Consider the following 12226-nt stretch of genomic DNA (forward strand, 5'->3'; position numbering starts at 1 on the left):
GCTGATCTTCTCCTGGTTGATGGTGTCTCCAAAGAGGCCATATGAAGAGCAATGGTCAGTTAAATGTTAATCCAAACTAAACCATGATTGTGTCTGACTTCAAGTTTTGTGGGTTCCTCATTGGCAATCTTCATAGCTGTTACCTTATTCTGAACTCATTGCAATAAGATGAAAAGAAAACGCAGAGGAAGAATATAAAGGTTTCCACATGTTATTCTTGTTCTTTGATTTGTTTTGTGGGTAGATTTTTTTACCTGTCTGTATAGAATTGAGGGAAGGCAGTGGTGTGGTTAGAAGCAAGGCACTGCACTGTGTTCATTTTTATTTCTGGGTTTTGACTTTCTGCTTATCATGAATATCAGACATACATATATTTGGTTTTCAAGCCCTTGGGATTGTGTTGGACGTTTTAGACCTACCAAAACAAAGAAAAATCATATGAAATTTCAAAATGCAGAAATGTTGTTTGTAGCGAGAGTTCAGTTAGAGAACGGTGGTTTTGTGGCTTTGTTTTACAAATACATACGCATTTGAAATTTTATTTCTTAAACATTTGCCTTCTTCAGCTTAGCTATGCCTCAACAAACCTTATAAACAAAGAATCATAGAATCATGGAATTAATAATGGCTTGGGCTGGAAGGGACCCTAAGTTCCAACCCCCTGACAGTGGCAGGGTTGCCAACTGCTAGATCAAGACTAGACCAGATTGCCCGGGGCCCTATTCAACCTGGCCTTAAATTCTGTCAAAAGACAGGTTGTTTTTCCCTTCTTAGAGTCAGTGAACACTGCTATAGATATTTCCAGTGATCATAAAACATTCCCTCAAGAAGCAACTGACAACCAAGGAACTATATTTTTTCCCACTAGAAACATGACAGCCAACAGCTGCAGTGTAGATTAAGTATTGCACATTCTTTTTTTTTTTTATTTTTTCTTTTTCCGGTTCAGCATATCTGAGTTTCCAGTTTTGCCCTTTTACAGAGTCGGAAACTGCTGTTTGAATCACAAACATAAACTGCATCAGAATACGCGCTTGGACTGATTTCTCTCCTAAGGATTTCTTCCTTCTTATAACAGTCCTCTTAAACCAGAATAAAATATTTCTATAGATTGTATACAATCCCTCACATACATGGAAATACTTAGCTTGTTATTTCCATTATTGATTTGAATGCTAAAGTCCTGTAATTGTACACTGCGAAATTCAAGTTTTGTCTTTCAGACACCTCACACATTTTAGAGTATGTTTAGCTAATTCAAGCTACACTGCATGGGTTGAGAACTGGAAACAGTTCTTTCTAACTCTTGCCAACAGCATGATAATAATCTTCTGGTGGATTTGGTGTATGCACACCAAATGTGCACCATTTGCTCCATATGTGTGCACATAAAACTCACAAATACCTAAAAAGTCATACTCAGGACAAAACATTTACTACAGTTTACAGCTGCTACTGCTGCTACTGACAGGAGGTGAAATGCTGCTGCCTATTTTCAGACAACAAATCAATTAGATATATTTTATTAAAAAAAATTAAAGGGATTTATTTGGGCATCTTTCACCGGCCTGCTCATAGTATTTCTGTGCTTGGCAGCTGGTGAGAATAGAAAGATAGAACTTGTTTCGGAAGCACATGCTGGAATAGGCTGATTTTTGCACTTTATTTTTCCCCTTCTGTTTCATTTCTTTCGCACTTGCTAGTTCTCACAGAAATCTTCCTATTCAGAGCCATTAAGTGCTGCAACCACTCCAAAGGTAACCAGCCACAGCATTTTTTGAATGACTGCAAACACGATCAAAAAACAATGAAGTGTGAGCCAATGAAAACTCTGGCAAGAGAGCACCACCCACACAGACAGAGAAAACTTAGTAAAGTCATCTCAGAGACAGGATATCTGCTCAATTTAAGGGAGTTCTTTCTGGTCAGTGGGAAAATCAACTGAAAGATTTGCAGCAGTCATAAAAAGACCGAGGTTAACATCTATCCTCTTGCACTCATGAAATGAAATCAGTGTCTGAAATAAGTGGCTTGTTGGCATGTGCTGAAGATGTGAAAGCAAGTGCTCAGTTAGGTGGAATGCCCAGGCCAGGACAAAGGGAGACCCTGTGTGGTGACAGGAGGTAATGGAGTGGTTCTCCTCGCCTAAAAGGCAATGGGTTAGGTCATTTTGCTTTTATTTTTATTTCAAGTTATTTATCTTTTTTTTTTTTTTACTTGTTTACATTCTTTAGATCTAAATGGACTTAAATGAGTAAATACTTTCACTTGGCTTAATCCTTCCATTCTTTTTTTGCTGCATCCTAGATCAAATTCAACTCATTTCTCATACCAGCATTCCCATTCTTTCTTTAAATGGTTTGTGCTTAAAACTGTTCTACTGTCATCATAATAGCATTAATCTAATCAGCTTTTAAATAAGCCAATTATTCTTTACACAGATTAGGCCTAAATATTAATTAAGTTATGTAGTTTAGACTTGTCTATTTCCATTAAACGGGTAAAGCAAATGTTAAAAATTTACAATATGAACTCACAGCTGATTTTTTGAAAATATTTTCTTGCTAAATTTAATGAATAACAGACACTTCTCATTCGGTATTCCCCTTATATTTATTAATCTATTTACAGACAAAAGCCAAGAGTCTTTCTCAGGTGGGTATACTAAGCACCTTGCCAGTTGATAGTACACTTAAAAACAATGCCTTAAATAACTGATCCTTTTGCTTTTTATACAGATTACTACTTCTTTAGTACTCTGCATTGGACAGCGCACTTTTGTTCCCTATCTCCAAGATATTGTTCCCCTATCCCACTGTATTCATCATGCTTTAGCTTCTTTAAGTTGAGCATATATTAAAGTGTTACTCTGACAAGAATTAAAGTTAAGCATTTCCTCTAAAAAGTATCGGGGCAGAAATACTCAACTCTTATGTTTACCTACAGATGTTATCAAAATACGTGCTCATTATCCACTGCAGCCTATACAAATGCAAGTTATTTAATGCTCGAAGGGAATGATTCTTTTTGAGACTGAAGAAGAGAAAGAAACAGTTGCATGTTGCTATTAATATTCTCAGCATCTAAATATCAGTAGAGAACTTCTTGTCTCTGTGCTACACGGCCTCTTTCAAACTTCCCTTTTATTTTCAGCGTTAGGATTGGTAGGATTGATTAGGACTTAACCAACATTATTTAAATCTTATTGGCAGAATTATTCACGGTCATAGCCTCAGTCAGTGCAGCTGCACAGATTTCAGGGAGTGACACAGTACAGATCTTGATGAGAATTAGAAAACCAGAAATATATGTTTGTTGTAGAAAGCCTTAATGTGATGTCAGCTGCAGGCCTCAAAACAAATTTCTTTACTCTCCATAAAGAAGACATCTATGCTGTTTTATTGATTGGTATCTATTCCTTTATTTCTTCAATTTCTATTTAGTACTCTTGAAAATGGAAATCTAGGTTTTAGAAAATGATACTATTATATGCCACAATTAACTGTAAGCCTTACGTTCATGACAGCTTAACAAAAGAAGATAAATCGGGCTCACAGAAAAAAATGGTGAGTCAAAATTTGAGATTTGCAAACTACAGTAGCAACTCAGCAGGATACAAAAAAGCAGTACTTCAATGATAAAAAGATCATTAGAGAAGCAATCTAAAAGAAATTTGAATACATTCAAATGAAAAAGAAAGGTGCTAGTGGAGAACGACTTCTGAACTTTTATGAGTGTGACACTGCATTTTGATCGTATCTCTGTGATGCTTTTCACTTAAATAGCTGCAGCTGAGATGGACAGTTTTCACTGTAAAATATTCATTCCGGGATGACTTTGACAGCTGTAATGCATCTCAGTATCTTTGTTAGTACTTTAAGACCTGGTAAAGAATGCAAGAGTTACTTTCAAAGCTTGGAAGATCAAGGCTAAGAAAATTTCTTAAAATGGTATAAAAAAGGTCTGGAATCTACAGCTGTGAATAGAGCTAGTAATAGCAATATTCAATGGGACTAACAGGACCTTTTACAAGCTGGAATAAAACCTTGGTCAGTTCATGAGTCATCATAATCTTGCAAAAGATTCTGATGCAATGGCAGAACATGACACACAAATTCTGATCATTCCCTGGTAGGTCACTTTGTAACAGCCTGTCTGTTCCTCAGAGTAAATCACAGATGCTGGTGAGTGGTTTCAGACCTCAAATCAGCAAGTTCCCTTTGACTTGATATTAACAAGAACAAAGTACACATTACATTGAATTTCTGATTAAAGCAACTCCTGGTGATGATACCATTATACCCGTACACATTTAGTTTTGCTATAAGTAGGTAAAGTTCCTCATTCTTTCGGTCCATTACCTTTTGATTCTTCTTGTCATCTGCTAACTTCATAAGAAGAAAAAGAATGGATGTATGTGGCATATCACAGTTAAAAAGGCAGACATTTTTCTACCTTTCTATTTTTGAGGAGTCTATTCTACTTGTGGGCTGGATGTAGCAGAATATTCAGATGAAGGCATCTCATATCCTACTTCCATCATGTTTGAAAATTAAAAAAAAATAATAATGCTTAATTTGAAAAATGGATAAAACTGATCCTGAGAGTGAGTGGTGAGAGGGAAATGCAGACAAGACAGATGTCTCAGAACAGGGATGTTAGGAGATCAGCTTCTACTCTGGAAACACAATGGTCTACTAACTATGGAATAAATTTGCTTTTCAAGGGAAGAATCTGCACTAATAGTCTGATCTGAAGGGTTTCTTTAAGGACAGCACCCTAAGTTGGGCTCAAGATTGGAAACAAGATAGCCTGCTCACTGTTCTTGAAATAGAATTTAAGTAAAATCATATGCTTGTTTGACTACCGTTGCACAGCAGACGTCATTTGGCTGAACAACAGTAATGGGAAAAAAAACTGCAGCAGGTCTGGTGATCAAGTTTCTAATAAGAAAATGGGGGGGAGGGAGGGAGAGCAGCGAGAAAGGGAAGAATAAAGAAAAAAAAAAAGAAAGAGAGAAAACAGAGATGATTCTAGGACTCAAATCCTGTCCTTGATAGTCTTGCCTGCTAGTTTGCTTTCAGAAGCATTTACAATTTTCTGTTTACTAATATTTCATTTTTAACATTTCATTTTCCTCGCCCCTGATTTCCTCCAGCTCCTATCTACTGCTTTCCAATTCACATGAAAGCAATTTCACTCTGATAAATTACACCATCCAAATCTTTTACACAGTGATTTTCTTATGCAGCTTTGTAACTGCTTTATAGAGGAAAGTAAGTTTCAGCACAGTGATTGCATGAATTCTGCAGGGGAGAAGCACAGTGGATACCTTATGCAACCAAAAAATGATAAAAAGGGGTATTAGTTCATTTGTCCCTTCTCTTTTCACACCAAGAACAGCTCCTTGTAGTACTGCAATAATTCATCTGTAGAAAGTTTAAATTTGTCATGCAATACAAAATTGATTTACAAAGTTCTTTCTTTTTTTAGGAGGAAACACACCATGGAAGATGTGATAAACCTACTTCATCTGGCCTTCTGCGCTAATATTATTTCCTTTTAGTACTCTAAAAAACAGTTCTTCATTATTAATGCTTATCCTTTCACCTATGTAGACATAACACTTCTATCTAGGAAAGATGCTTTGCGGAGTCCTACCCAATCTAGCTGTGCTGCTGACTCAGCATATGCTTGCTTGCTGTGATGCACAAATGGGGCATGCAGTCATGGGGCAGCAAAATTAGATAGGGTTTCTGCTCATTTCCACTGCGTACAGACCCAACACAAGTGCTTATTTGCTGAGTATTTGATCTTTACTCTTACCCAGTGGATAACATTCCTCAGCCTCTCCCAGGTTTGTTGATTTTCTCCTTGAATTTTCTATCTTGAAAAAAAGTGAGGCATGGAAAGGTAGAGTAGAGATATCGGCACTGCAGCCAGAAAAGAAAGGGAAAATCCCTCACTACCTTCTGACATGACATTTCTCCTTCTAGCAAGCGTTTATAAATTGGCACATTATTTCAGCATCACTCTTGCAAAGAACCTGTCAAGTCCATTAGATTACTTTAAGCAGTTATATGCAGCAGCCCCTTTTTATCCTCTTCCCTGGAAGATTTTGAAATCCTAATGAAGCTATTTCTGTGCTCCACTCAGGCATCTGCACGATGCAGAACAGACCCTGATGAGCTTCCCCCTCTATCACTGACATGCACCTGCATGACCCACTCCTGCAGAAACACAGCACGGCAGGGGAAACACTTTGCCCTCTGCCGAAATTCTGCAGCTGTTTGCATTTGACTGCCCTGGATCAGGCTGCTAAATGTGCCAGTTATCACCATGAGATTCTGGGGGTAACAGCATCTGTGGGAATGTAAGCAGAAGCAATAAGAGAGCATGTTTTCACTGGCAAACAGAAAAGACAAGTCTTCATTACAGGACTGTTCCATTTTTCTATTGTGTTACCTTGTACATGATTCTTGTATAATTACAACAAAATTTGCACTTTTTCTGCTGTTTCTTGTGAACAGATAATAGTTATGGCTTTTGTGCCTAGGAAATATTTTACCAAGAAGATCTAATTAAAGACTTAAACACCTTGTGAAGACCTAAACCCAGGTTTCACTATTATTTCAAAAATATTCAGAAGCTTGATTCAATTCAGACTCACAGCGAAGATTTTCATTCATTACAGCTGTTGTGATTAAGTGAATCAGTGACCAAAAGAAATCACAGGGTTTAAAATCCTGGAGTTAAGAAAGTATTATCCCATTGCAGCAGCAGGGCATAGGCCATCACATACTATTTATCAGCCTGACATTTAAACTGAATCAGGGAAAATGTCACGAAGATGGAAGCTTATTTACTGAAAATGAAGGAGGAAGAATTTACATGAACATTATCTTATAAGATTTAAAAAGAAATCCATTCTTGTTTTAGTATGGGAATAAAATGCAACATTGTGGACATTTTGACACAAAGAATGTCCACGTTGTGCTTCCCTTTCCAGTAGAGTTTTCCACAGCATCCATGGCAGGCTTTCAGCTCCTTCCTTTGCTGCTTGACAAGGAAGTATGCTCCTACCTGTCCAAGAGAGGGTTAATACAACACTTGGATCTTTTACAAGACACCAAATCAGTGTCTAAAAAACCACACAGCCCTGTTGGCCAGTTCTAGGTGGTACAGCTGACCATAGATAATGGGTTAAATTTAGGTCTCTTGAACATAAATCTTAGCCACTTTTATGAGTTAAATAATGTAAATGTCCTCTTGGTGGAAGTTTAGTGAGCATACTTTTGATATACCTGTACAGAGCATTTTAGACTCAGAGGCAGAACATTTTTGTTGCATTATTTACATAACAGTCAGGGACTACCTGGTTTCTTCCTCAAAACACATTTTGGCCACTAGACAAGCAGTATAACCACTTTGCCTCCATTATACCTTCACTTTCTTTCTCTCTTATTTTGGTTTTTTTTTTCCTCATTGGTTAGGACAGTTTATGTAATCAGGATGTGAATTTCTGTCTTTATGAGAAAAGATATTTACTCTTCGCATTCACTCAGTGGCTCCCTGAGATACACTCTTCTGAAGCCACTCAAGGCTATTATTTTATCTTCCATCATATTTTCTAAGAGATGAACATACAGTACTCGCTAATTGGCAGAACTGGCATTCAAAAAGTCAGAATAGCTTTTGTGATGGTGCATCAAATGGTGCTTAATTCCCTTTCTGTTTGTCTCGAGATTGACCTTGGATTGAACTTCCTGACTTCTGATTAGTAATCAACCACACTTCATCCTTTCATGTGTTCCAGTTTTTATATACCAGAGATCATTACATTAATCCAGCACGCTACAGGCCTTCTGTGGGGACACAGTTTACTCATGTTTCATCAGTAAATGCCTGATGTGGATTAGAGTGGACTCACTTCTTCGAGTTCTACCTCACATGCATGGACTGAAGCCACTGACCAGCCTGAAACAAGTGGCTGTTGCTTGTTAAATAGGCCACACTCCTTAAGCTATCCACATTTTGACTTTTAATCTCTTTCTTGAGTGAAGCATCACTCTGGTACAGATGAGAGGAGCAGCCAGACTTGGCCAGGCCCTGCCTGCTGCAGTCGAAGCCCCAGACGTGCCCTCCTGGAGCATGGTTCCTCTGAGGTGCACGAGCTCAGTGCAGCACTGCACCCAGCCCTCACCGCAGAGCGGGCCTCACCTCCCACATGCTCACCTGTGCATTACTGGCTGCCCTGCTCACGATTCTTACTGGACCGCCTTCTTCCTGTTACTGGATTTATTTTAGTTTTAGACACTGCTATTGGTCCTGTGCCTAAGAGGAGGAGGTAGGAGAAAGGTCAGATATCTGTCCCTCAGAGAAAGGGGCTGGGCTGCGTGAGTGCACTGCGAGGAAACAAGTTTGCATTGGGAAATATACAGTTTGTTCAGGATTCTCAGCTTCTTATAGCACACATAACGGACATGGTAAGAGTTGAAATACTGTGTAACTAAATTTTCCTCCTAAAGTTTTCAAATTTAGGCAGGTAAGTGTAAGGAACCTCCTTTTCTGAGGAGGCAAAGGTCTTTCATTTCCCATTAACTTCACATGGCACTGTATTTTTAAAGAGATGCCACTATGCAACAGTTGTGTACCTTTTCACTGCAAAGAAAAACAACTTTCCTGTCCCCTTTGACTCTGCGCACACTTAAGAAATGACTAAACTGACTCAGTGGTCTGGTGTGTGCAATCTGGGGTTATGCAAGTTCAATTGAAGCAGAGATTTGAAGCATTTGCAGTTTCGTACATGTACACCTGAATCTTTTGGTTTTACTCTTTTTAGAAATACATTCTGATCTGGAGGTTTTAATGTTAAATGTAGTTACATTCACCAAAGACGAGATGATATAATTGAAAATAAAAGTAATCAAAGTAATCCGGAAGCACTGAAAGTTAATAGTATAAATATTTGTAGAACTCTAATGTACCTAATAATTTGTGAAACTGAAATCTGAAACTAAAGAAAACTGGGGAAAGAAAAAGAACTTGTGTTTGCATTTTAAGATCTTTAAGTCCTTTCTATCATTCTAGTAATATGAAACCTTACAGGCAGCAAGATTTCACTGGTTCAGAAGGCCACACATGAGAAATATTATGCTTTCATCAGAAAACAGAATGAAGAATTTGTCAAATGTGAAAGCAGAGGTAGGAAATATTGCTTTGTTTATATTTATGTTGCTTCTATTTGGACAGCTGTGAGGAAGGGTATTTTTAAAATGCAAGAATGTCTCCTATTCTGAAAACAAGGGGGTATCTTATTAGCTATCTATGACACGTATCTACTTTATGACACAAAATAATCTCCTGACTGTTTGTGGGCTTTTTTTGCCCGAGTTGTAATGTAGGAATTGTGAGGAGTCAAATTAAATTTGTCTTTTGTAGAAAGATCTTGTAGCGATGATGCTAAGTTCTCTTGAGTTACAAAGGCTTTACACAGCAAGCAACAGTGAAGGTTCAGCAAGTCAGACTCCATCACTCAAACTGTTTGTGGCCCATACTGTGGATTTCCTGAAGGTTTGTCTCATCTCCAGAGTTTTCTAAGATGCACCTCTTTGTCTGAAGTTTCAGACTCATTTCTGGGTGCAGGTCACTCTGCACCACTAGCAGAATGAGATAAAGGAGAGGTGTGCTGGGCATTAGTAGTGCCATGTTTCAGGCATACATCTGCAGGGAATCTTCCACACACACTTGCCTCCCTCAGGATTTCATCTAATGAGTCCTTTGATGGCTCATATTTCTAAATGTACCATATGCTGAGATAATAAAATACAAATGCCTTTTTAATCTTCACTATAGGAGAGTATGTGTGACAACAGAAAAATTGTACTTTTCCAAATATGTTTCCCCTCGTGATTTCCTTCCTGCTCTACCCCACACATCTGCTGTATCATTACTTGGTTAAAAAAAAAAAAGAACAGATCTTAGTATTTCACACAAGCAATCAAATAATAATCACTTTTCAAATTGGAGCTTAATCATAAACCACAATAAATCCATAATGCAGTTATCACATGGGACTTAATTCCAGAACAGCCTTTAAGTAAGTCCATCCATACAAAGATTGAGAGATTGCATTTAATTGCAAAGGTCTTGTCTACCATTAGAAGCTTGGACATGTTGCAGGCTCCTTGAACTTCTCTAACCCACTTAGCATTTTTTTTTTTATTAAGAATATCATAGGTTTCTGTAAATCTTCATAAAAACACCAGTTCTGCATTTTGGAAGTTAAGATACATTTTGTCATCTTATTTCAGATAAATATGTACCTGAACAGTAAATCCTAATTATGACATCAGTGAGAGAGGAAAGAAGAAAAAAAAAAATTAAGAGTAGTCACAAAAAGCTGAAAAGAAGGATTAGACAAGGAGAAAATTTGTATCCTTAAGTACTGTTGTCTGTAAGAGTCAATCAAGTTGATCTTCATCATGGATGGGTGAGTGGTAGCAATATGAAACTTTAATGCCTTCAGTAGAACATGCATTTATCCACTGCAAATATTTTTGTTCACCAAGTCCACATCTAGTTGCTTTCATTAGAGAAGAGACAGTGTGCCCCTTTGCACTTTTCAGAAGTAGGAAACATACGTATATTATCAGGTGGCCCAGCTTCATGCAGTTTTTGTGGAACATAGGACTGTCAGCATCCAAAGACATGACCAAAGGCAACGTTCATTGACATAGCTACTTAAAAGTTGGCAATTGCAGCCACAGAAAGCAGGAGATCTTTCTCATACACGCACACAAAGACATAACGTTGTCTAGGAAGCAGGTAATATTCAGCAGTGTTGAAGAGCATGGAGATCATGGACTGTATATTGTATACATGGACTCTTACTTTTATCCTGTAGTCTTTGCCCAGCCTGCCAGGCCCCAAACCCTTTAACTTCTTGTTCACCTCATAATCATAAATAAATCTCTTAACACAGTGAATATAGGTCATCCCCGAGTCCTTCATCCCTTCATTCCCTCCCCACTCCACAGCATTAATCTCCCATTCTTTTCTCTCCTTTTCCAAGAAAATTCTGAGAAAGTCTTCATGATCTGATCCTTGGCTTGAGGATGGAGGGACAAGCCTTGTCTGCCAGGTCCTGCCCAAATCCCGGGAGCATGCCCTGGTCCACGTGGCACCCTAATGCCACCATACCATGACAAAAGAGTGAATAAATAAAATGTGTGTCATCATCACTGATATAAACTATTGATTTTTTTTTTGCTTATAGCCAAAGTGAGCTGGGAAAAGCTAATATGAGCTCCAGGTTAACACTTGGAGCCTTACTACAAGAAATACAATTTTATCATCATCTGCCAGTTTTCAGTTCCTCACCTGTCATTATTCCATATTCTCTACATTCTGAACAAATGTTACCAGTCAGCATTTATCACACAGATAAATGAGCTCTTCTGGTTTTAGAAGATGAAGTCTCAGGTTACAAGGGATTTTCTGCATTAACAGAACATGTATGAATGAGAAAAGACTCAGCTCTGTGGAACTGTGCCCATACTAATTTTCAAACAACAAATAGAAACAACTGAGAACACTGGTGTCCTTGTGCAAAACTGTAGGTAGAAAACAAATATTACATCACAGTATTATGCTGAGATGTTTTCTGAAGTTTTATCTATCTTCTAACCTTTGGGTCTTGTGTGCATTTCTGTTCTTGCTAGTTCAGAATTCTTCTTATGAATGTCTTATTATTACGTTCCTCTTTTTCCTGAATAAGCTTGTGCAGTAGTCAGAGTCTCACACATCCTGTCCTGCTGGGTCCCCAACTCTTCCTGGAAGAAACTGAGGATGGAGCCTTCCTCATCCAGGATACTGCATGAAAGTTGCACAGAAAATTGACATATCTCCAATGACTCACCTGCACCTTTGGAAAAGTCAGGTAAGTTTTATGTACGTATTTCATTATGTTAATAGCTGATTTCATTCTTTATTTTCTGCTGCTCCCTGAAGTTTTCTCTCCAATATGTCTGCGAGAAACAACCCAGAAAAGCAATTTTACCCATCTAGGCAATAATTATTCAGAAATTTTACGAGCGCTTATGTATATTTCATGCAATCTTACACAAACACCTGCTAGTATACTCTGACATTGTATAAGCTCTCAAAGAGAGAAAAAAAAAAGAATATCGTGAGCTCCAAGTGGGAATGGCTCCACAGTTTGCTG

At 38.0% G+C, this 12226-nt stretch overlaps 1 long non-coding RNA gene across 1 annotated transcript; it reads right to left on the reverse strand.

Annotated features, from left to right (window-relative positions):
• Positions 1–11260: 11260 nt before the first annotated feature.
• Positions 11261–12026, reverse strand: LOC116217554. The gene is made up of 2 exons (XR_004162238.1): positions 11921–12026; positions 11261–11834 (listed from the first exon to the last, which is right to left on the reverse strand). It is a non-coding gene; the product is annotated as an uncharacterized LOC116217554 (long non-coding RNA).
• Positions 12027–12226: the final 200 nt, after the last annotated feature.

Source organism: Meleagris gallopavo, chromosome Z, assembly GCF_000146605.3.
Source record: "Meleagris gallopavo isolate NT-WF06-2002-E0010 breed Aviagen turkey brand Nicholas breeding stock chromosome Z, Turkey_5.1, whole genome shotgun sequence".
Lineage (NCBI taxonomy): Eukaryota > Metazoa > Chordata > Aves > Galliformes > Phasianidae > Meleagris > Meleagris gallopavo.